This window comes from Psammomys obesus, unplaced genomic scaffold, assembly GCF_907164565.1.
Source record: "Psammomys obesus unplaced genomic scaffold, mPsaObe1.curated_primary_1811, whole genome shotgun sequence".
In the NCBI taxonomy this organism is placed as follows: Eukaryota; Metazoa; Chordata; class Mammalia; order Rodentia; family Muridae; genus Psammomys; species Psammomys obesus.
In genome coordinates this window covers 2,051,887-2,076,920 of record NW_026590552.1, presented here as the reverse complement: position 1 = coordinate 2,076,920, position 25,034 = coordinate 2,051,887, and the positions used below count along the sequence as shown (strand labels likewise).

At 38.6% G+C, this 25,034-nt stretch overlaps 1 pseudogene; it reads right to left on the bottom strand.

Moving 5' to 3' along the window:
* Positions 1-23,949: 23,949 nt before the first annotated feature.
* On the bottom strand, positions 23,950-24,617 carry LOC129677259 (glyceraldehyde-3-phosphate dehydrogenase-like; annotated as a pseudogene).
* Positions 24,618-25,034: the final 417 nt, after the last annotated feature.

Genomic DNA, 25,034 nt, shown 5'->3' with positions numbered 1-25,034 from the left:
GATAGTGTTTTATCACATAGAACCTTTATTTTTTTGTTTTTTTCCCTTTATAACAGATAGTGCTAGTTAAGTATGCCAACAATAAGGTTAAAAAAAAAGAAATTTTACTTTACTACTTCAATCACAATGGAATTATATATATACGAAAACACCTTGATGATGATATCAAGTTGCAATGGAAACCACTTGGTAACATTTATATGTTCTATTATTTGATCCTCAATAAACTAGCTTTTCCATTCCTGTCATCATACAGTAATACTAAGCTGCTCTGCCACCTGATTCACCAAATGATTCCAAATAAACATCTTTTGTATCTGTCTCTTTTACTGTCTGAGTGATTGTTAATATTGACTGTCAACTCTATAGAGTTTATAATAGCCCAGGAGACATGTTTCCTGGCATGTCTGAGAGAGATGACCTAGATTAGGTTAACCTGAATGTGAGCAGCACTATTTAGTGGGTTGGATTCCCATACTGCCTAAAAAGAAGATTCCTAGCTAGGTGCAAAACACTCATGGATATCTGCTTCCTGGCTGTGGGTGCAGTAGGACCGGTTGCTTTCCCGGGCTCTTGCCACCATGATTTCCCTGTCTTGCTGAACTGGTCCCTCAAATTGTGAGCCAAAATAAACCTATTAATAGATGTCAGTCACAGGTGCCACAGCAGAGAGAACACCACCAAGATGCTAAGCCTTCCTTTCCTGAAGGAGCATATGGGTTCAGTCTCTTCCTAAAAAACTGACACCCAGCTACCTCACTTCAATTATTTTATTCGAATTTATACAAGGTTAATTAGGGCTGGGGAAGGTTCCAACTACCAAAGTTATCTTGCCCATGCTGCCTGTGAGAGCAAACAACACTTACAAATCTAAGTCCCTTTTCACCATAGCTAGCCATAAGCAAAACTAAGAACTCCAGGTTTGCCAGGAGGGTCTTAGGATCAAGGTTGGTGCAGCTGCAAGCTCTCACATAACAAGTGCAGATTCTCTAGAGACAACTTTTCTTCAAGGTTCAAACAGTATCAAAACAATCTTCTCCATTTCCCTCTCTCAGGAAGACCTATGCATCCCCTTGAATGCCCTTCTCTTTAATAACCTCTCTGGGTCTGTGGATTGTAGGTTAGATATCATTTACTTAACAGCTAATCTTCATTAATAAGTGAATATATAGCATATTTGTCTTTCTGAGTCTGGGTTACCTCATCAGGGTGTTTATTTTTCTAGTGGCATCAATTTACTTGCAAATATCATGACATCATTTAAAAATTTTGTTTATCTTTATTTTATGTGCATTGGTGTTTTGCCTACATGTATGTCAGTGAAGATTCCAGTTCTCCTGAAATTGGAGCCACAAACAGCTGCTAGCTGCCATGTATGCGCTGGAAGTTAAACTCAGGTTCTCAGGAAGTGTAGCCCATGTTCTTAGCCACTGAGCCATCTCTCCAGTTCCATGATGTCATTTTGACAGTTGAGTAATACTCTATTGTGTAAATGTAGAGTTCAACATATGCCTACAGCTTGCACTTAAACATTCCAAAACTCTCCCATATCAAATCTGAAATTGATACTTGTGTATTGAATAAAGTTGCATTATAAATTTTGTAGCAAATATTTAATGCATCAACTACAGTGGGTACTACATAAAATTATAATAATATAAAACAAGAATTGAGATTTTGAGAGTTAATGTTGATTAATAAGAATTATTTTGAAGTAAAATTATTTTAGAAAAACAAAATTTTATGGAGAGGACAGGAACTCCACAAGGAGAGCAACAGAACAAGATAATTTGAACACAGGGAACTTCCCAGAGACTCATACTCCAACCAAGGACTATCTGTGGAGATAACCTAGAAACCTAACAATGCAGCCACTTCTGATGAGAACTGATAGACTAAGATCAGAAAGAAGGAGAGGAGGACCTCCCCTATCAGTGGACTTGGGGAGGGGCATGCATGCAGAAAGGGGGGAGGGTGGGACCAGGAGGGGAGGAGGGGAGGTTTATGGGGGGATACAAAATGAATAAAGTGTAATTAATAAAAGTTTTAAAAAATGGAAAAAATAAAATAGCAATTCTTTTTGTAAAAAAAAAAAATTAGTATATCATGTTCTCATTGATAATATAACCAAATAAGGATATTTTTCTTTTTAAAGTGATAATACAAATCAATCAATTGTATTAGATATACTGCAGTGCCCCCCCCCATTTCCAAACATTACAAGTCTGCCATTGTTTTCAGTTACCCTCAAAAATTTGATGGTAAGACCCTACTTCTGACAATCACATACTTGAATCATAGAACATGAAAATTCAAGCTAGCACTGACCTGGAGGCTTTAACCCTGCTGGCTAGATTTGATAGTGCTGGAAGGTGCTCTGCAAGTTATCAGAGAACAACAACAACTATTGTTCAGCAACAATTGTATCCATATGTGAACTCTGTGACCCACAAAAATGACTGGCCTGGCAAGATGTGCCCACTGGTGCAATAATGGCATGAACAATATAAGAATAGTCAACTACTTCCTTATCAGAATTAAGGTCCACCCACAAGATGAAACCCATACCTGTGTCTATTACTGGACAAATAAGCTATGGTTAGACAGGTCATATTCTGCTATATGAAAATGACTTTGAACCAATTCCTAATAACATCATTATACCCATTGAAAATGTAGGTTAAAGTGTCTATTTTTGCACCCTTGTCAGAGATATTTTTGTTTGCTATAGATGATGATCAACACAGGGACTCACAAATGGCCAGTGTACAAAAGGAGAGAGTGCAGAATGCTCAACTCTAAATTAAAGATATATATATACAGACACACACAACACCTTCTCCTTCAAAGGCTAACATATTGGGAAGAGTATAAGAGCAGTAGATGACTATGACTAGAAGAAAACAGTGTCTTTTGGACACAGCAGGACAATTGCACATATGAACGTATAACAATTTTGGATTCAATTTCTTAGGACACACTACAGTTGGCATTATTTAATTTGTCACTGCTTTTATAATCAGAACTGACACATCTTCTTGATGAAAAAGTCTAGTGAAAGTTGTTTATCCAAATATAATTAAAGAATGGAGTAAGCATTACAATCTCTTCTGCCCTAATTCAGTTAATGATATCAATTTCTACAAATTAAAATTATTATTATAATTTTAATAACTAAAAGAAACAAAAGCCTAAACTACCTCTCATTTTAATGCCTTTGAGTTATGTTTGACAAAGTAATCCTGACTATCACATATAATATTGTAATGTGTTCCTACTATTTATGGTTTCTGTGGAACTTCCATTGTATGGAAGTCACCATGAAAGTTAAACAACTTCCAAACTGACCCCGTGTTCAGTGAAAGAAGTCCAGGTATTTTATCTTTCTTGGATTTTGAGATAATGCCAGGTGGCTATACAAGTGTTCTTTTTCTTTTTTTTCCTTCTTTTCTTTCTTTCTTTTTTTCTTTCTTTCTTTCTTTCTTTCTTCCTTTCTTTCTTTTTTTCTTTCTTTTTTTTCATTTTCACTTATAGGGATCAGCAAATCACAAAAAGTTTATGGGACAACAATGAACTTAGAATCGCCTTTTAATACAAGAAGAGGAATTTAGAGAGATTGGAGTAAGAAATCAAATTCTTTTACTTACCAGTTATTTGACAAAAGGAAAACTTAATTGAACCTCCTTTTTTCTAAAATGGAGATAATAATTTAAATTTCAGAGTTGCTTTAAGTAAAATAATGTATTTCATTAAACAAATATCACTGAAACTCTATGTCATGCTAGAGACGATTGTTTTTAGTTACAACAATGAACAATACAAACAATATTAAGAGAGCAGAATCACATCAATATCAAAGGAAACAAGATCATTATGAAGTGTATTAAAAGGTAAACAAGGGGAATAGCAAAGGTAGCTAAGATGTTAAGATAAATTTCTGTTCTTCTTGAATTCGAATGCCTGAATGTGTGGTTCACAACCAACTATAACTCTAGCACTAGGGGATCCAACTCCATCTCCTGGTCTCTGTAGGCTCCAAGAAAATGAATGCATGAGTGCAAGCCTGAGAGAGAGAGAGAGAGAGAGAGAGAGAGAGAGAGAGAGAGAGAAAGGTTATTAGTGTCATAGAAAAAAACTTTACAGTAAAATATGTCAGAGGATAGGATATAGGTTGTAGATTTTACAGAGTGATCAGAAAAACATAATTAAGTTTAATAGGACAAGAAGAATCACCAGTTATGAGCCCAGTTAGTGCTTAATGAAAGGCAACTTTTGTCATGATTAGTTGGGTCTCACTTCCTAGGACCATTCTGAAACTTAAAATGGCTTTATTTGAAAATGTTTGTTCAAATGAGCGTGTACATGCATGTTTGTATTCATGCACACATGCACATACACATACAGATTGATACTTGCTCAAAGGACACAGAAATTTTATCTTGTTTCATCCATTTCCTGCTAGAACACACTTTCTATTTGTTTTCCTTATCATTTAACAACCAAAAATGTATAAGGAGCATAGTTTGATCATAATGTAGAATATGATGAGATGAGAAGCTCAAAGATTTGTTGTGGATGATTAATACAGAGGAACTGTCAAAAGAATAAAACCAGCATTTGATTCCATCTTGATTCTCTGTATATCTACCATACCGGTTTCTTGTCTTACTTTCTTAACACATCACTGTCTTTTTTGATTTTACAAGATATATTATATTTGTCAGCAGCCATGGATGAAAGTATGTTAAGGAAGTGAAAATTGTTGTTTCTCACCAACTATCCTTCACGTATTCATTGAAGATTCAACTGACCTTTACTATCCTTTCAAGAATAACTGGTTCCATCCATGGAGATAACCTGGAACCCCTGCACAGATATAGCCCATGGCAATTCAGTCTCCAAGTGGTTTCCTTAGTAAGAGGAGCAGGGGCTGTCTCTGACATGAACACAATGGCTGGCTCTTTGATAACCTCCCCCTGGGGGGAGTGCAGCTGAACTAGGCCACAGAGAAAGACAATGCAGTCAGTCCTGATGAGACCTATCTGACCCTAAGGCCAAATAGAAAGGGACTAGGAATTCCCCTATCAGTGGACTGAGGAAGTAGCATGGGAGGAGAAGAGGGAGGGAGGATAGGATTGGGAGGGGATGAGAGAGGGGACTACAGCTGATTACAAAGTAAATAAATTGTAATAATCAAAAAAATTAAAAAAGAAAAAGATAAAGCTTTCATTTCATTTTTTTCTTTAATAAAATGTGTACTGAGGTGCACAAGAGAACTAAAGAGATTATGGATATTTTTTTATTTTCTATAACTATCTTTAATTTTCTATAACTACCATTAATAACTTGAAAGAAGAAATAATACAAGGGCTTTAGTTCTTTCATTATTTTCTTTACATCATATAAGAGGCAGCAGAGTTCAATTTATTAGTTTGGTGACAATTTTGAGCATTTTTTAAATTTTATCTTCATATGCTCTGAAAAATCTCATGTGCATTTACTAGTTCAATCATTTTGCTATTTTTTTCTTAGACTACACTCTGCTTAACTTGGCCAGATATCAGAAGCCCATCCAGATAAGGATCTCTAAAATGCAAATTATCAGAGCAATTCAGAGGCACTTTGTTTATCAGTGAAAGGAAGCTTTTGTCTTTTCCATTTCAAGTGCTCTGCAGATTATACAAAAGAGTCATGTGTTGGTCTGAGCAGTTTCTGGGGGGTGAGGGGGGGTAGAATCATGACTGAGGACTAGCAAGTATTTGAAACAATGAACTGAAAGCGGTTGTTCAATTAGACACCCTTCACAGTGCCAGATCCTGCTTCTTTTCAATATCATTGTGATCTGTAGGTACAATTCAGGGCAGCTGAGCTGCTGGTAATAGGCAATGTTCCAATAAACCTTCACTTATCTGAGCAATACCTTTTTTCAGAGGACTTTCACATAAAATCCTTTATAAGGAAGAAAAACACTACTGTCTTGGAAAAAGAGAAGAAAATATATACCTACATTAAGTTTGGTATTGCACATTTAAGTCCTTGTGGAGCTAAAAAAAAGTAAAAGACTGAGGCTCTGGATTTATCACAGAATCTTACAGTCATTCTGAGAAATTTCAGTATCAGTTTTCAAGAGAAATACAACCCACACCTCAAAGTTTACTAAATTAAGTATTCATTTATGCATGGAAGTATGCCTTTAAAACAACTTTCTGGTGATAGGCTTAAAGAAGGAAGATGAAAGAATATTTCCTTCAGATTATGCTTCAGGCAAGTATGATCTTTTTAATTTAGTTTTACTGGAGTCAAATTTTCACAACCACCAGCCCTTATAAACAGCTTGGGAGATTGGTTCAGCATTTCCCAAGAAGAAAACAAAAAGACCCCAGTGAAGGCAAATCTTTGGGCTCTCTATCTCTCTCTCTTTCTATATATACATACATACATATATATATATGCATACATACAAGTATACATGTGCATGTGTGTGTGTTTGTATGTACAGAGAGAGAGAGAACAAGGTCTTTCTTCATTTTTGATTTTTTTTCTGCTGGGATAAGGTTATGTTTTTTTAATTTAATTTTATTTTATTAATTACACTTTATTCACATTGTATCCCCCCATAAGCCCCTCCCTCCGCCCCTTCCGGTCCCACCCCCCTTCTTCACGCATGCCCCTCCCCAAGTCCACTGATAGGGGAGGCCCTCCTCTCCTTCCTTCTGATCTTAGTCTATCAGATCACATCAAGATTGGCTGCATTGTCATCATCTTCTGTGGCCTGGTAAGGCTGCTCCCCCATCAGGAGGAGGTGATCAAAGACCATGCCAATCAGATTATGTCAGAGGAAGTCCCTCTTCCCATTACTATGGAACCCACTTGGACACTGAACTGCCATGGGCAACATCTGTGCAGGGGTTCTAGGTTATCTCCATGCTTTGTACTTGGTTGGGGTATAAGTCTCTGGGAAGAACCCTGTGTTCAAATTTTCTGATTCTGTTGCTCTCCTTGTGGGGTTCCTGTGCTCTCCAGATCTTACTATTTCCCACTTCTTACATAAGATTCCATGCACTCTGCCCAACAGTTGGCCATAAGTCTCAGAGTCTGCTTTGATAGTCTGCAGGACAGAGTTAGAGGCCCTCTGTGGCAGGTTCCTAGGTTGTTTCCTGTTTTCTTCTTCTTCTGATGTCCATCCTATTTGCCTTTCAGGATGGGGATTGAGAATTTTAGTCAGGGCCCTCTCTCTTGATTAGTTTCCTTAGATGTACAGATTTTAGTAGGTTTAGCTTATGTTATATGTCTACATGAGTGAGTATATACCATGTGTTTCTTTCTCCTTCTGGGACAACTCACTCAGGATGATCTTTTCCAGGTCCCACCATTTACCTGCAAATTTCATGATTTCCTTATTTTTCATTGCAGAGTAATACTCCATTGTGTAGACGTACCACAATTTCTGCATCCATTCTTCAGTTGAGAGTCATCTGGGCTGTTTCCAGCTTCTGGCTATTACAAATAAAGCTGCTACAAACATGGTTGAGCAAATGACCTAATGGTGTACTTGAGCCTCTTTTGGATATATGCCTAGGAGTGGTATGGCTGGATCTTGAATAAGCGCTATTCCTACTTGTCTGAGAAAGCTCCAGATTGATTACCAGAGTAGTTGTACAAGTTTACATTCCCACCAGCAGTGGAGAAGGGTTCCACTTTCTCCATGACCTCTCCAGCATGTGTTGTCCCTTGAGTTTTTCATCTTGACCATTCTGATGGGTGTAAGGTGAAATCTCAGGGTGGTTTTGATTTGCATTTCCCTAATGGCTAATGAGGTTGAGCATTTCTTTAAGTGTTTCTCTGCCATTCGATATTCCTCTACAGAGAGTTCTCTGTTTAGCTCTGTTCCCCATTTTTTAATTGGATTACTTGGTTTGCTGCTTTTCAGCTTCTTTAGTTTTTATATATATTGGATAGTAGCCCTCTGTCACATAAAGGGTTGGTGAAGATTCTTTCCCAATCTGTAGGTAGTTGTTTTGTTTTGATGACAGGGTCCTTTGCTTTACAAAAGCTTTTCAGTTTCATGAGGTCCCATTTATTGATTGTTGCTCTTAGAGCCTGTGCTGTTGGTGTTCTGTTCAGGAAGTTGTCTCCTGTACCAATGAGTTCTAGGGTTTTCCCCACTTTTTCTTCTAATTGATTTAATGTGTCTGGTTTTATGTTGAGGTCTTTGATTCACTTGGACTTTAGTTTTGTGCAGGGTGATAAGTATGGCTCTATTTGCATTTTTCTACATGTAGATAATCCAGTTAAACCAGCAACATTTGCTGAAGCATACATTTCCATTGTATGGTTTTGGCATCTTTGCCAGAGATCAGGTGTCCATAAGTCTGTGGGTTTATTTCTGGGTCTTCTGTTCGGTTCCCTTGATTCACCATTCTGTTTCTATGCTGGTACAATGCAGTTTTTATAACTGTTGCTCTTTAGTACAACTTAAGATCAGGGATGGAGATACCGCCAGAAGATCTTTTATTGTAGAGGTTTGTTTTAGCAATTCTGTTTTTCTTGTTATTCCATATGAAGTTGAGAATTTTTCTTTCCAGGTCTGTAAAGAATTGTGTTGGTAATTTAATGGGAATTGCATTACATCTGTAGATTGCTTTTGGTAATATGGCCATTTTTACTATGTTAATCTTGCCAAGCCATGAGCATGGGAGATCTTTCCCTCTTCTGATATCTTCTTCCAATTCTTTCTTTAGGAACTGGAAGTTTTTTTCATACAGGTCTTTGACTGGCTTGGTTAGGTTCACACCAAGGTACTTTATGTCATTTGTGGCTATTGTGAATGGTGTTGTTTCTCTAATTTCTATCTCAGCCCTTTTGTCTTTTATATGCAGGAGGGCTACTGAATTTTTCTTTTTTTTTTTTTTTTAGTTAATTTGTATCCGGCCACTTTGCTGAAGGTGTTTATCAGCTGTAGGAGTTTCCTTGTGGAGTTTTTGAGTTCACTCATGTATACTATCATATCATCTGCAAATAGTGATAATTTGACTTCTTCCTTTCCAACTTGTATCCCCTCGATCTCCTTCAACTCTCTTATTGCTCTAGCAAGGACTTCCAGAACTTTATTGAAGAGATATGGAGAGAGTGGGCAGCCTTGTCTTGTCCCTGATTTCAGTGGGATTGCATTAAGTGTCTCTCCATTGAGTTTGATATTGGCTATATGCTTACTGTATATCGCATTTACTATGTTTAGATATATGCCTTGTTTCTCTGATCTCTCTAAGACTGTAAACATGAATGGATGTTGGATTTTGTCAAATGCTTTTTCAGCATCTCAGTAGATGATCATGTGTTTTTTTTTTCTTTCAGTTTGTTAATATGGTGGATCACATTGATGGATTTCCGTATATTGTACCACCCCTGCATACCTGGGATGAAGCCTACTTGGTCATAGTGGATGATATCTTTTATGTGTTCTAGTATTCGGTTTGCAAGTATTTTGTTGAGTATTTTTGCATAAGGGAGATTCATAAGGGAGATTGGCCTGAAATTCTTTTTCTTTGTTGGGTCTTTGTGAGGTTTAGGTACCCAGGTGACTGTGGCTTCATAGAATGAGTTTGGTAATGTTCCTTCTGTTTCTATTTTGTGGAATAGTTTGAAGAGAACTGGAGCTAGCTCTTCTTTGAAGGTCTGGTGCACTGAAACCATCTGATCCTGGGCTTTTTTTAGATGGGAGACTTTTGATGACTGCTTCTATTTCTTTGGGGGATATAGGACTATTTAATTGATTTACCTGATCTTGATTCAGCTTTGGTAAGTGGAATCAGTCAAGAAAATTATGCCTTTCATTTAGATTTTCAAATTTGTGGCATATATACTTTGGAAGTAAGTCCTAATGATTGTTTGGATTTCCTCATTGTCTGTAGTTATGTCCCCCTTTTCATTTCTGATTTTGTTGATTTGGATAGTGTCTCTTTGCCTTTCAATTAGCTTGGCTAAGGGTTTGTCTATCTTGTTGATTTTTTCAAAGAAGCAGCTCTTGGTTTCATTGATTATTTGAATAGTTTTATTTGTTTCTAAGTGATTGATTTCAGCCCTGAGTTTGATTATTTCCAGCTGTCTACTCCTTTTTGTGTGTCTACTTCTTCTTTTTCTAGGGTTTTTAAGTGAGCCATTAAGTTGCTTGAATGAGCTGTCTCCAATTTCTTTTTGAAGGCACTTAGTGTTATGAACTTTCCTCTTAGCACTTCTTTCATTGTGTCCCACAAGTTTGTGTATGTTGTGTCTTCATTTTCACTGCGTTCTAGGAAGACTTTAATTTCTTTCTTTATTTCTTCCCTGACCCAGCTGTCATTTAGTAGCAAGTTGTACAGTTTCCTTGTGTGTGTAGGCTTTTTGCTATTTCTGTTGTTGTTGAGATCCAGCTTTATCCCATGGTGATAAGACAGGATACAAGGGATTATTTCAATCTTCTTGTATCTGTTGAGGCTTTGTGACCAACTCTATGGTCTACTTTGGAAAAGGTTCCATGAGGTGCTGAGAAGAAGGTAAATTCTTTTGTGTTTGGGTGTAAGGTTCTGTAAATGTCTGTCAGGTTCATTTGATTCATGACCTCTGTTAGAGACATTATTTCTTTGCTTAATTTCTGTCTTGTTGACCTGTCCTTTGTTGACAGTGGGGTGTTGAATTCTCCCACTAATAATGTGTGGGGATCTATGTGTGGTCTAAGTTTTATCAATGTTTCTTTTACAAATGTGGGTGCCTTTGTATTTGGGGCATAGATGTTCAGGACTGTGTTGTCTTCCTGGTGGAATTTTCCTTTGATGTGTATAAAGTGTCCTTCCTAATCTCTTTTTATTAATTTTGGTTGAAAGTCTATTTTATCAGATATTATAATGGCTACTCCTGCTTGCTTCTTGAATCCTTTTGCTTGGAAAGCTGTCTTTCAGCACCTTAACCTCAGGTAATGTCTATCTTTGTCACTTAGGTGTGTTTCTTGTGTTCAACAGTTTGCTGGCTTTTGTTTACACATCCATTCTGTTAGTCTGTATCTTTTTATTGGCGAATTGAGTCCATTGTTGTTGAGAAAGTTTAATGACCAGTGGCTGTTAGATCCTTTGATTTTGATGTTGGCTGTGGTCATAATGTTGTGTGCTTGGTTGCTTTTTGTTTTACTGTAGTGAAGTTAATTATTTCCTATGTTTTCTTGGAAATAGGTTGTATTTTCCCTTCTAGTGTCTTCCGTAACACTGGATTTGTGTGTAGGGATTGTTGAAATTCGTTTTTGTCATTGAATATCTTTTCTCTGTCTATAAAGGACTGAGAGTTTTGCTGGGTATAGTAGCCTGTTCTTTCTCTCCACAATTTTCTGCTTTTGTGTTTTCTTTAAGTTTTCCAATTCTGTCTTTAGATATTGAGCCATTTTGTTGATTTCTTACACCTGTCTGACTGTATTTTCCTGTTTTTCCTTCAATTCCTTCAACAGTTTTTTTGAACAATTCTCTGTTTCTTTTATGTCTTTCAGTGATTTAAGCATTTCCTCTCTAAATGCCACAAACTGTTTGTCTGCATCTTCCTGACATCTGTGTTCTCTTAGGGTCTGCATGGTATCCATCCAGGCACTTCTGGCTTTCATAGTCTCTGTTGAAAAGTCAGGTGTGATTATAATGGGTTTGCCATTATATGTTATTTGGCCTTTTCCCTTTCAGCTTTTAGGGTTTTTTCCCTTGTTTTGAATACTTACTGTTTTGATTATTATGTGGCGGGAGGATTTTCTTTTCTGGTCTAATTTATTGGGTGTTTTGTAGATCTCTTGCATTCTTATTGGCCTCTCTAAGTTGGGGAAATTTTCTCCAATGATTTTGTTGAAAATATTTTCTGGGCCTTGGAGCAGGGAATCTTCTTTTTCCTCTATTCCTATTATTCTTAGGTTTTGTCTTTTTATGTTGTCTTGAATTTCTTGGACGGTCTGTTTCCAGAATTTTTTAGATTTAACATTTTCTTTGACAGATACATCTATTTCTTCCACTGTATCTTCCACTCCTTAGATTCTTCCATCTCTTGTAGTCTATTGGTTTTGCTAACCTCTGTAGTTCCTGTTTTATTCCCTAAGTTCTTTCTCTCCACAATTTCCTGCTTTTGTGTTTTCTTTAAGTTTTCCAATTCTGTCTTTAGATATTGAGCCATTTTGTTGATTTCTTTCACCTGTCTGACTGTATTTTCCTGTTTTTCCTTCAATTCCTTCAACTGTTTTTTTTTTGAACAATCCTCTGTTTCTTTTATGTCTTTCAGTGATTTAAGCATTTCCTCTCTAAATGCCACAAACTGTTTGTCTGCATCTTCCTGTATTTCTTTATGGGTGGCCATAATCTGTTCATTTTTATCTTCCTCTATTTCTTTAAGGATGGCTTTAATCTGATTTTATCTTCCTGTATTTCTTTAAGGATGGCCATAACTTGTTTGAGTTTATCTTCCTCTAGGTCTTTATGCGTTTTATTTGTTTCCTCTGTTATCCTCTTCAAGAGCATAGATGTTAGGTCATCTACTTGAATTTTAATAATGCTGGGGTGTCCAGGGCTACTTGCCCCTGGATAACTGGGTTCTTTTTTTTTATTATTCTTTTTTTTAATTTTATTTTTTTCTTATCAGTTGCATTTTATTAACTCTGTATCCCAGCCGTGTCCCGATCCCTCATTCCCTCCCAGTCCCTCCCACCCTCCCTCATCTCCACCTTGCCCCTTGCCAAGTCCAGTGATAGGGGGGACCTCCTCCCCATTCATCCGATCCTGTTTTATCAGGTATCTTCAGGACTGGCTGCAAAGCTCTCCTCTGTGGCCTAACAGGACTGCTCCTCCCTTGGGGGGTGGGGAGGCCAAAGAGCCAGTCATTGAGTTCCTGTTAGAAATAGTCCTTGTTTCCCTCACTATGGGAAACCAATTGGTTACTGAGCTACCACAGGCTACATCTGAGCAGAGGACCTAGGTTACATTCATACTTGGTCCTTGGTTGCATGTCAGTCTCAGAAAAGACCCCGTGCCAAGATATGTTTGGTCCTTGTGGAACTCCTATCCTTTCCTCATCAGACTAACTCCCCTTCTTTCTTATGATTCCCTGTACTCTGCCAAAGGTTTGGTCATGAGTCTTTGCTTTGAAAACACTGCTAGTTAGAGTTTTTCAAATGCGCTCAGTAGACTCCTGTCAATGTTTAATGCGCATCCCATCTGTCTTTCAAAACGAGGATTGATGATCTTAACCCATGTCCGCTCTCTTGATTATCTTTTTTAGGTGTATAGATTTCATTATGTTTATCATACCTTGTAGGTCTATATAAGTGAGTATATACCGTGTTTGTCTTTCTCCTTGTGGGATATTTCACTCAGGATGATCTTTTCTAGGTCCCACCATTTGCCTGCAAATTTCATGATTTCCTCCTTTTTGATTGCTGAGTAGTATTCCATTGTGTAAAAATACTACAATTTCTGTACCCATTCCTCTGGTGATGGACATCTGGGTTGTTTCCAGGTTCTGGCTATTACAAATAAAGCTGCCATAAACATGGTTGAGCAAATATCTCTTTTGTGTACTTGAGCAAACTTTGGGTATATACCTAGCAGTGGTATAGCTGGGTCTTGAGGAAGCACTATTCCTAATTGTCTTAGCAAGCGCCAGATAGATTTCCAGAGTGGTTGAACCAGTTTACATTCTCACCAGCAGTGGAGGAGGGTTCCCCTTTCTCCACAACCTCTCCAGCATGTGTTGTCCCTTGAGTTTTTCATTTTGGCCATTCTGATGGGTGTAAGGTGATATCTCAGGGTTGTTTTGATTTGCATTTCCCTGATGGCTTATGAGGATGAACATTTCTTTAAGTGTTTCTCTCCCATTCGATATTCCTCTGTCGAGAATTCTCTGTTTAGCTCTGTTCCCCATTTTTTAATTGGATTACTTGGTTTGCTGCTTTTCAGCTTCTTTATTTCTTTTATATACTCGATATTAGTCCTCTGTCAGATAAAGGGTTAGTGAAGATTCTTTCCCAATCTGTAAGCAGGCGTTTTGTTTTGATGACAGTGTCCTTTGCTTTACAGAAGCTTTTCAGTTTCATGAGGTCCCATTTATTGATTGTTGCTCTTAGAGCCTGTGCTGTTGGTGTTCTGTTCAGGAAGTTGTCTCCTGTGCCAATGAGTTCTAGGCTGTTCCCCACTTTTTCTTCTAACAGATTTAGAGTATCTGCTTTTATGTTGAGGTCTTTGATCCACTTGGACTTTAGTTTTGTGCAGGGTGATAAATATAGATCTATTTTCATTTTTCTGCATGTGGACATCCAGTTGGACCAACACCATTTGTTGAAGATGCTGTCTTTTTTTCATTGAATTGTTTTGGCTTCCTTGTCAAAAATCGAGTATTCATAGGTGTGTGGGTTTATTTCTGGGTCTTCTATGCGGTTCCATTGATCCTCCTTTCTGTTTTTATGCCAATACCATGCAGTTTTTATTACTATTGCTCTGTAGTACAACTTGAGATCGGGGATAGAGATACCTCCAGATGATCTGTTGTTGTACAGGATTGTTTTGGAGATTCTGGGTTTTTTGTTTCTCCATATGAAGCTGAGAATCTTTTTTTCAAGGTCTGTAAAGAATTGAGTTGGTATTTTGATGGGAATTGCATTGAATCTGTAGATTGCTTTTGGCAGGATGGCCATTTTCACAATGTTAATTCTACCAATCCATGAGCACGGGAGATCTTTCCATCTTCTGAGATCTTCTTCAATTTCTTTCTTCAGAGACTTGAAGTTTTTCTCAAACAGGTCTTTCACTTGCTTGGTTAGTGTCACCCCAAGGTACTTTATGTGGTTAGTGGTTATTGTGAAGGGTGTTGGATAACTGGGTTCTAAAGATGCCATATCACTCTGTCTTTTGTTGCTTGAGCTTTTCCACTGGCCTCTACCCATTAGGCTCTTTTAGGTGTTTGGTGTTAGTTTCTGGTTGTTCCTGGAATCCTGTGGTGGAGAGAATCTCCTTAGCAGGAAGATGATTTTTCCTGAAGGAATCCTTCTCAGCTTTTTGGGTATAGTCACTGGATGGCCTGTGTTTTTCAGGAGATGTTGCTGCTCACCTCAGGCATAGAGACCTGTGTGGTAACTGTGGTCCTTATGAGTCAAGAGGGCTCTCCTCTCACCAGGAGAAGTCCTGAAGACAGCTGCCCTGCTTCTGGGTTTCTTGCTATAAATTTAGTGATCTGCTGCTGTAACCTGTGTGTCCCATGGTTTGGTCAGTTTTGTTAGGGGTAATTGGTTGCCTTTTGGAGCAGTATCTGTGGGTTGATCTCACGGATTCCAGGCCTTTGTATGTCTGAGGTTGGGGCTCTGTGCCCCAGTACCTAAACGGTAATCTGTGGTGGGTGGGTACAGCTCTCCTGGTAACAGCAGGCTATGTGATGCACAGCAGGTCCCTGTGTTGGGCCGGTCTTCGGGACCTTTTCCAAGGGATATACTTGATGGCCTAAGTCTGTCCCCTTTGCTTCATTCACTGTGAGGATTTCTCTCGACAGTGACTCCCAGTCTCTGGTGCCCTGTTGCGCACAATTCTGTCTGTGCTGGAGATCTGGGCATGCAGCAACTGTCTGTGCTTGCAGCTGGAGCCCAGTTCAGTGATGGCAGCTGGTACACACCAGTCTGCAAGACTTTTTCCAGGGAAAGACTGGTTGACCCAAGTCAATACCTTTTCCTTCCTTGTCTTTGGGGTTTTCTTGTGACTGGGACTCCCAGTCTCTGGTGTTTTTTGTGCCCACAGATCAGCCTGAGAAGGTGATCAGGACACCCAGGCTTGTTGCTCTGGTCTGGCCACCTATTGCCTGCATGACCCGGGATCTCTTCTGGGTTCTGGCTTTGTGACCTGAGAGTGGACCCGACTGATTCCCATGCCATGCGGGTTTCCTTTCACCCGGAAAACAAGATCACTGTTGGTTTAGGGCCCAGAGTTCAGTCTCTTGATCGTTGTAAGGATAATGTTTTCCTGCTGCTCAGATGCAGTGTTGTTCTGGCCCTGCCATCTTGTATTCCCTTCATCTTTGATTTGATTTGCTGCTGCTGAGTGTCTCCTGCCCTGCAGTCCCTAAAGGTATCTTTATTTGGGATCTCTCCTTAGATCATTGGCTGATAGTTATGCCTTCTGGACCTGTCTTTCTACATGAGTTTGTGCTCCATGCTTATCCATTATATTTTCCATCTGCAAAGCACTGAATATTTTCTTAGTTAATAAACTATAACGCCTTTCCTTTTCCCTAACCTATCTATCTGCTATACTAGCTGTAGCTTTTGCCTGCTGTTCTTTATGCCTAAACTAAACCCTAGCTGTGCCTTCATTAATTACAAGCAAACCAGGCAAACAGTTCCACATCAGTTCAACCTTCTTTTCAAAAGGTCAGTTATGCTAGCTATTTAAGCTGATGGGTTGATTTTTGTTATGTTTTCTTTTGAGAATTGTTTGGATTAATTGTTTAGACAAACAACCAACAGATACCACCTGCAAGCAGGCACACTAATGCAGGGAGCTCTGAGCTTAAGACTACTGACCACTCAAATGGTGACTAATCTGGTTTGGAGTCTCATTTTAACTTCATTTTAATGTATTAGTATAATAAAGTCCTTACCCAAGTTAGAGCTATGACATAAGTAGAAGTATATTTTGAGCTGTATGCTGACATATGTATACTCATCCTTTTCCAGGAAGAAGCATGAATATTAAAGCCCTTCCCCATAACATGAAATGCAAATCTTTATGTATGGTTATTCTCCTTATGTAGTAGCTATCTGTTTTTTTAAAATGCTTTCATTAGCATATATTAATGATATACAATAACAGATTTTATTGTGACATTTTCATGTATGAACATAATGTATTTTAGTCATATTCATTCCCATTACTCTTTTCTGTCCCCTACAGCTTCCACAGATCCTCTTACTTTTCCCAACTAGGTACCCTTGTAATTTCTTTTCCCAGTGAATTTCATTAGGTTCCTATACAGGAACATAAATGAAGGTTTGTTTATAGGAGCATAGGCCAGTGGGTACAGCAGTGAAAGCAATGCCTCTCTCTTTCCACCAATCAATTTGCTGTGTATCTGTCCTTTTATTTGTTTTGTCTATGTAGTACCCTACTATACTTGTGGAGTAAATTTTACCTACCCATAATTCTAAAATGAGTCTACATCTAATTTCCATATAATTATAAAGATAGAACATCACTAATCAGGGACATGACCAAACATTTATTGTTTTCTTATTTTGGGATTTTTGAGACAAGATCTTCACTATGTAGTCCAGGCTAACCTTGAACTCAGGACAATCTTACTTCATCCTTTTGAGTGCTTAGAATACAGATGTTCTCCATTACTATTTTTCTCTCTCTCTCTCTTAAGCTTTCTTTCACAGAATATATTTTATTTTTTTCTTCTCCCAGGTCCTATCCACTCAAGTTCATCCCCTTTCTCTTTGTCTTCATGTATGTTTTTGTGCTACAGACTATGGAACCAAAGGTTTCACTCATGCTTTCACTCAACTATTTAGCTATCTCCCCAAGCTAATGTTTTAATATGGACAGAAACAGAGAATGAATAAAATGATGTCAGTGAACTCATAGGCTGGCTAGTTGATCATCTCCACCTGAAGGGGAAATAACCTTATCAGTCCACAAAGGAAGACAATGAAGCTAGTCCTGATGAGGCCTGATAGGCTAGGGTCAGATGGAAGGGGAGGAGGTCTTCCCCTATCAGTAGACTGAGGGAGGGGCATAGGAGAAGAAGAGGGAGGAAGAGTGGGATTAGAATGGCATGGGGAAGGGGCTACAGCTGGGATACAAAGTGAATAAACTGTAATTAATAAAAATAAACTTAAAATTAAAAAAGATGTCAAGAGGCCTTCCATTACTGCTTCTAAAAGTCAGTTTGCATATTCTACTCCACTTAGTAGTTAAGAGTTTACAAGCTCTTCATTGTTAAAACAAGTTTAAATGTCCTGAGTTTGGGCATATCTCACACATCTTTATTCCTTTCAAAATACCTGACATGGCATTCACTGTCTAATTAGTTCACAATAATCACTAAACTTTGTTCAATTTGTGACTCATATAAGGAAGAAAGGGATTACACTGAAAAAATACATATTTGTGGTCTTTTTTAGCGGTGGCAAATGTTTATATACTACAGAAAACATGGAGTATATAAATAATAAATTAACAAAGGGCCTCAAAAGAACTTCAATGTAGCCTTTAAACAATAAGAATAGACTGTTACAACTTTTTGACTAGTAATATTCAAACAACTTGTAGAGTAAAATCCAAAACTAAATACATCCAGCATAATATTTTCACCAAAAGTCATAAAACATTGAATTGCAAAATTACATTGAAAGATTCATTACCTAATTTATACAGAATAAAATGTGTTATTGAGCAATTTTATCTGAATATGGAGGCATCCAGATACTTCTATATTCAATATAAATATGTATTCCAAATGAGATAAATGCAAACACTATGAAACATTTTCTATGTATCATCAAAGCATAAATGAACACTAGTTAATTTTTTTAAATGCTGAATAAAATCTGGAGTACTTCCACTGTAAAAGAGCTGACATTGATTTTATTTACTTCTTGATATCTAAATTGGAAAATCAAAAGAGTTCAGGTAGAATACAGGTCTTCATGATATACTGTAATCAAAGACAATAGAGGAATGGGACTATAATAGTAGATCCTGAAGGATAGCATTTGATGATTTTATGTTGGAGGTATGAGCCATCATTATCAGAATGACCTTTGTTCTACCTTTGTGATTTATCTCTTGTGTGGCCAATTCACAGATCATTATCCTGTCACACAAACAAAGAAATCTGGAGCTTTGTTAAAGAATAAAGATTAAACCCACATAATTATATATAACTATGAAAAAAGAAAACTAATTTTCTTTCAAATGTTTTTATTTTTACTAAATAAAATAAAAATAAAGGAGCATACAAAACAGTTCTTCCCTGTAGTCAGATAGAAAAGCAGAATTGTTATATTTTTAAGGAAATAGATTTCACAGAGAACTATATTTACAGGAGAAATATAGATGCCAAATAGAACTAGAGAGTTGGGAATCAGGTTTAGAATTTCTGCTTCCTTTGTCAGAGACCTGCTTCATTAATTCATACACTATGGAAAAAGTTGGCAGTCTGGCTCTGAGGTAAAATCTGACTGGCTTCTCATTTCTGTAATGTTCAAAGGCCAAGGATGGTATGGAAAGATTTGCTACAAAATATTTTTTGTTATTTTATTTTTCTATTATTATTATATTTACAATTTTTCACTTTGTATCCAAGTTGTAGACTCCTCCCTCATCTTCCCCTGGTTACACCTTCTCTCCCTTTTCTCTCCTACCCTTTTCCCTAGTCCACTGATAGGGTAAGTCCTCTTCCCCTACTGTCTGACCCTTGCCTATCAGGTCCTGTCACTATTGCCTGGATCCTCTTCCTCTGTGGTCTGGCTAGGTTGCCCCACCATGGAGAAGTGATCAAGAAGCAGGATACTATCTCTTATCCTAGGGAACCCACATGGAGACTGAGCTGTCTACGGGCTACATTTGAGCACGAGGTCTATGTCCTCTCTATGTATAGTCTTTAGTTGATATCAGTCTCTGCAGTCACCCTGAGCCCTGCTTTTTTTTTTTTTTTCACTTTGTTTCTCTCCTTGTGTGGCTCTGGTACCCTCTGGGCCCTTTCATATCTCCCTTCTTTCATAAGAGTCCCTGTGCTCATTCCAAAGTTTGGCTGTGTTTCTCTGCATCTGATTCAATACTCTGCTGGTTGGGGTCTTTTAGAGGACATTTGTGGTAGGCTAAAGTCCTGTTCCCTCTCTTCTACTGCTTTCATTGTCTATCTCGTTTTCCCTTATGAATGAGAATTAAGCATTTTCCCTAGGATCTTCCTTGTCATTTATCTTCTCTGGATCTGTAGATTTTAGAATGTTTATCTTATATAATATGGCTAATATCTACTTATAAGTGATTATATACCATGTGTGTCTTTCTGCTTCTGGGTTACCTCACTCAGGATGATCTTTTCTAGTTCCCACCATTTTTCTGCAAATTCATGATTTTCTTGTTTTAATTGCTGAGTAGTATTCCACTGTGAAAATGTACCACAAATTCTGTATCGATTCTTCATCTAGGTCATTTCCATATTCTGTGTATATATGAATAATGCTGTTATGAACATAGTTAAAAAAGTGCCTTTGTTGTATAGTTGAGCATATTATTTCAGATCTATGCCCAGGAGTGGTATAGCTGGATCTTGAGGTAGCACTACTCCTAATTTTCTGAAAAAGAGCCAGATTGATTTCAAAAGTGGTTGTACATGTTTACATTCCCACCAGCAATGGAGGAGTGTTCCTCTTTCTCCACATCCTCTCCAGCATGTGCTGTCACTTGAGTTTTTGGTCTTAGCCATTTTGACAGCTATAAGATGGAATCTCAGAGTTCTTTTGATTTGCAGTTCCCCAATGACTAAGAATGTTGCTTACGTTCTTAAGCTAACCTCTAGCCATTTGGTTGTCCCTAAATTAAGCAAGCCTGTTGGTGTATGATGATACTAGGCCTCTTAAATTGTAGGTAGAGAGGATGGTCCTGGATAGTAGCAGTACTCTGCTTTTTTTGAGTGGTAGCAGACCTCCCAGGAAACAGGAATTGCTGGTAGTCTCTGATATTTGCTGGTCACTGGTCTCTTGTTCCTTTGATAGTTGTCAGTCTCTGCAGGTGGAGATGTGGCCAGGGAAATAGGCCTTGCCCAGGAGATAGTGTATGGAACACACTGGGGGAGATGGGGCACAGATGGCCCAGACAGACTGTTTCTCTGTTGGCAGTCTCTGCTGTTCCCTGATGGCTGCCTGTCTCTGGGATTCTGTAACCTGGGAGATGGTATGTGAGCTGGGAGATGGTGTGTGCCATGGAAATGGAGGGTGAGGTAATGTAGCTAGGAGAGCCCAGGGAAGACCTTGCCTCTGCAACTAGGCTCTATCAGGCCAGAAGTTGGGGGAAGATTTTTTACCTGTTGTTCCTTGATGGTCGCAGGCTCTGGGACTGCAGATGAAGATGTGGTCAGGAGAAATGGGTTATGCCTAGGAGATGGAACACACTGGGGTGTGGGGAACAAATGGACTGGGGCAAACTGCATGTCTGTTGGCAGTCTCTGCTGTTCCCTGATGGCTGCCCTTCTCCAGTCTCTGGGTTTGCAGCTAGGGATGTGACATGGGAAATGATGTGCACCAGGGAGATGAAACATGAGCCACAATGGGGTGATGTAGCTCAGAGTGCCAGGGCAGAGTAAGGAAAATTCCTAAGTTCACATGGAAGATCAAAAAGGCCAGGGTAACCAAAACAATATAAAAGAACTGCAAGAGTTCTTAATATTTTTTCTTTCAAGTTGTACTACAGATCTATAGTAATAAAAACCAACATGGTATTGGCATAAAAACAGACACACTGATCAAAGGAAATGAATATACAGACATAAATCCACACATGTGTGGATACCTTATTTTTGATAAAGACGCCAGAAATACATATTGGAAAAAGAAAGCAAATGGTTCTGATGTAACTAAATATTTGCATGTAGAAGAATGCAAGTACATCCATATTTATTACCCTGCACAAAACTCAAGTCTGAGTGAATAAAAAACTTCAACATAAAACCAGAAACACTGAACCACATAGATAAGAAAGTGGGGAATAGCCTTGAACACATTGGCACAAGAGAAGATCAATAACACAGGCACTAAGATCAATAATTGATAAATTATAAATGTATTTCAGAAATACACATTGGAAAAAGACATTGTCTTCAACAAATTATGTTGGCCAAACTGAATGATGCCTACAGGTAGAAGAATCCAAATAGGTCCATACTTATCACTCTGCACAAAACTGAAGCCCAAATGGATCCAAAAAGGCAAAAATAAAACAAAACACACTAAATCTAGAAAGGAAAGAATGGAGTAGCTTTAAACTCACCAGCACAGTAAAAACACCATTAGTACAGGGACTAAGATCAATAGTTAATAAATGGGATCTCATAAAACTGAAAAGCTTCTATGTGACAAAGGACAGTATCATTTGTATAAAGCAGCAGCCTATAGAATGGATTTGTTTAAACAACTCTACGTTTGATCAAGGACTAATATCCAAAATACATAAAAAACTAAAAAAAGTGTAGAGGAACATCAAATGGCAGAGAAACACTTAAAGAAATGCTCAACATCCTTAGTCATCAGGGCAATGCAAATCAAAACGACCCTAAGATTTCACCTTAACACCCATCAGAATGGCAAAGATAAAAAACAAAACAAAACAAAAAATCCTCAAGTGACAATACAGGCTGGAGAAGCTGTGGAGAAAGAAGAACCCTACTCCATTGATGGTGGGAATGTAAACTTGTACAATCACTTTGGAAGTCAATCTGGAGCTTTCTCAGACAAATAGGAATAGTGCTAACTCCAGACCCAGCTATATCACTCCTAGGCATATAGCCAAAAGATGCTCAAGTATACAATAAGGACATTTGCACAACCATGGTTCATAGAAGCTTTATTTGTAATAGCCAGAAGCTGGAAACAACCCAGATGCTCCTCAGTTGAGGAATGGATGCAGAAATTGTGGTACATTTACACAATGGAATACTACTCAGCAATTAAAAACAAAGAAATCATGAAATTTGCAGGCAAATGGTGGGATCTACTAAAGATCATCCTGAGTGAGGTAATTCTGAAGCAGAAAGACACACATGGTAGATACTCACTTATAAGTGGATATTAGACATATAATATAGGATAATCATGCTAAAATCTGTACACCTAAGGAAGCTAAGCAAGAAGAAGGACCTTAGGTATGATGCTCAATCTTCATTCAAAAAGGCAAATGAGATGGACATTGGAAGAGGGATAAAACAGGGAACAGGACAGGAGCCTATCACAGATGGCCTCTGAAAGACTTCACCCAGCATGGTATCAAAACATATGCTGAGATGCATAGCCAAACTTTGGGCAGAGTGTAGGGAATCTTATGAGAGAAAGGGGAAATAGAAAGACCTGGAGAAAACAGGAGCTCTGCAAAAGAAGAAACAGAACCAAAAAATCTGAGCACAGGGTTCTTTTCTGAGACTGATACTCTAAATAACAACCATGCATGAAGATAACTTAGAACCCCTGCACAGAAGTAGCCCAAGGCAGTTCAGTATCCAAGAGAGTTCCCCAATAATAAGAACAGGGACCATCTCTGACATGAACTCAGTGGCTGGCTGTTTGATCACCTCTACCTGAAGGAGGAGCAGCCTTACCAGTCCATAGAGGAAGACAAAGAAACCAGTCCTGATGAGACCTGATAGACTATGGTCAGATGGAAGGGGAGGAGGACCTCCCCTATCATTGGAGTAGCGAGGGGCATAGGAGAAGAAGAAGAAGGTAAAGTGAGGATGGGGAAGGAGGTACAGCTGGGATACAAAGTGAATAAACTGTAATTAATAAAAACAGAGAATTTTTGTGTGGGTGCAGAGAGCTTTATTGATGGTATTTAAGAGAATAGGGCTCCCTGGGCCCCTCTGGCTATTTGGGGGAACTGGGATGGAAACTGTGAGGGAGATGCTCAGTGTCAGGTGCTGAGATGGGACAGGAACTCAACAGCCCAAAACCTCTCCTGTTCTAGTGTCCTTGATGAGATTGGTGGTCTGGGGCTTCTTACTCCTTGGATGTCATAGAGGCCATGAGGTCCATCATCCTGTATCTGTAGCATGTTCATTGTCATACAAAGAAAATGAGCTTTTCAAAGTTGTCATTGAGGACAATGCCAGCCCCAAATGGTGGGGTGGAAGAGGTGGAAGAGTAGGAGTCACTGCTGAAGTCACTGGAGACAACCTGGTCCTCAGTGTAGCCCAGGATTTCCTTTAGTAGCTTGCTTTGGATGCCTGCTTCACCACATTCTTGATGTCATCATACTTGGCAGGTTTCTCCGATCGGCATGTCAGATGCACAACAGACACGTTGGGGCTCTGAACACAGAAGTCCATGCCAGTAAGCTTCCGATTCAGTTCTGTGATTACCTTGCCCACAGCCTTGGCAGTGTAAGTGGACCCAGGGATGATGTTCTGAGCAGCCCATGGCCATCATTCCACACTTTCCAGAGGGCCCATCCACAGTCTTCTGGGTAGCTGTGATGGTATGGACTGTGGTCATGAGTCCTTCCACAATGCCAAAGTTGTCATGGATGATCTTGGCCAGGGGGGCTAAGCAGTTGGTTGTAAAGGAAACATTGCTGACAATCTTGAGTGAGTTGTCATATTTCTCATGGTTCAAGCCCATCACGAACATGGTGGCATTGGCAGAATGCACAGAGATAATAACCCTTTTGGCCCCACCCTTCAAGTGGGCCAGCCTTTTCCATGGTGATGAAGACACCAGTAGACTCCATAACATACTTGTCACCAGCATCACAATATAGATGTTCCTCAGAATGTTGGGAATCTATCTACCTTAAGAGCCAGCTATATAACTCTTGATCTTATATCCAAAATATACTTACTTCATTGTACCATAAGGACAATTGCCCAACCATATTTATTGCTTCTCTATTCACAATAGTCAAAACCTGGAAACAGCTGTGTCTTGAGGTAGAACTAATAATACCAGTTTTCTGAGAAAGCACCAGATTGATTTCTGAAGTTTGTACAAGTTTGCACTCCCACCAGCAGTGGAGGAGTGTTTTTCTTTCTCCACACCCTCAACAGTATGTGCTGTTGCTTAAGATTTTGATCTTAGCCATTCTGACTGGTGTGAGATGTAATCTCAGAGTCATTTTGATTTGCATTTCCCTGATGACTAAGGAAATTACCCATTTCTTTAAGTGCTTCTCAGCCATTCCTCTGTTGAGAACTTTCTGTTTCTTAATTGGTTTATTTTGTTTATTGGTGTTTGATTTATTGAGTTCATTATATATTTTGTAAATTAACCCTTTGCCGAATGAAGGACTGGT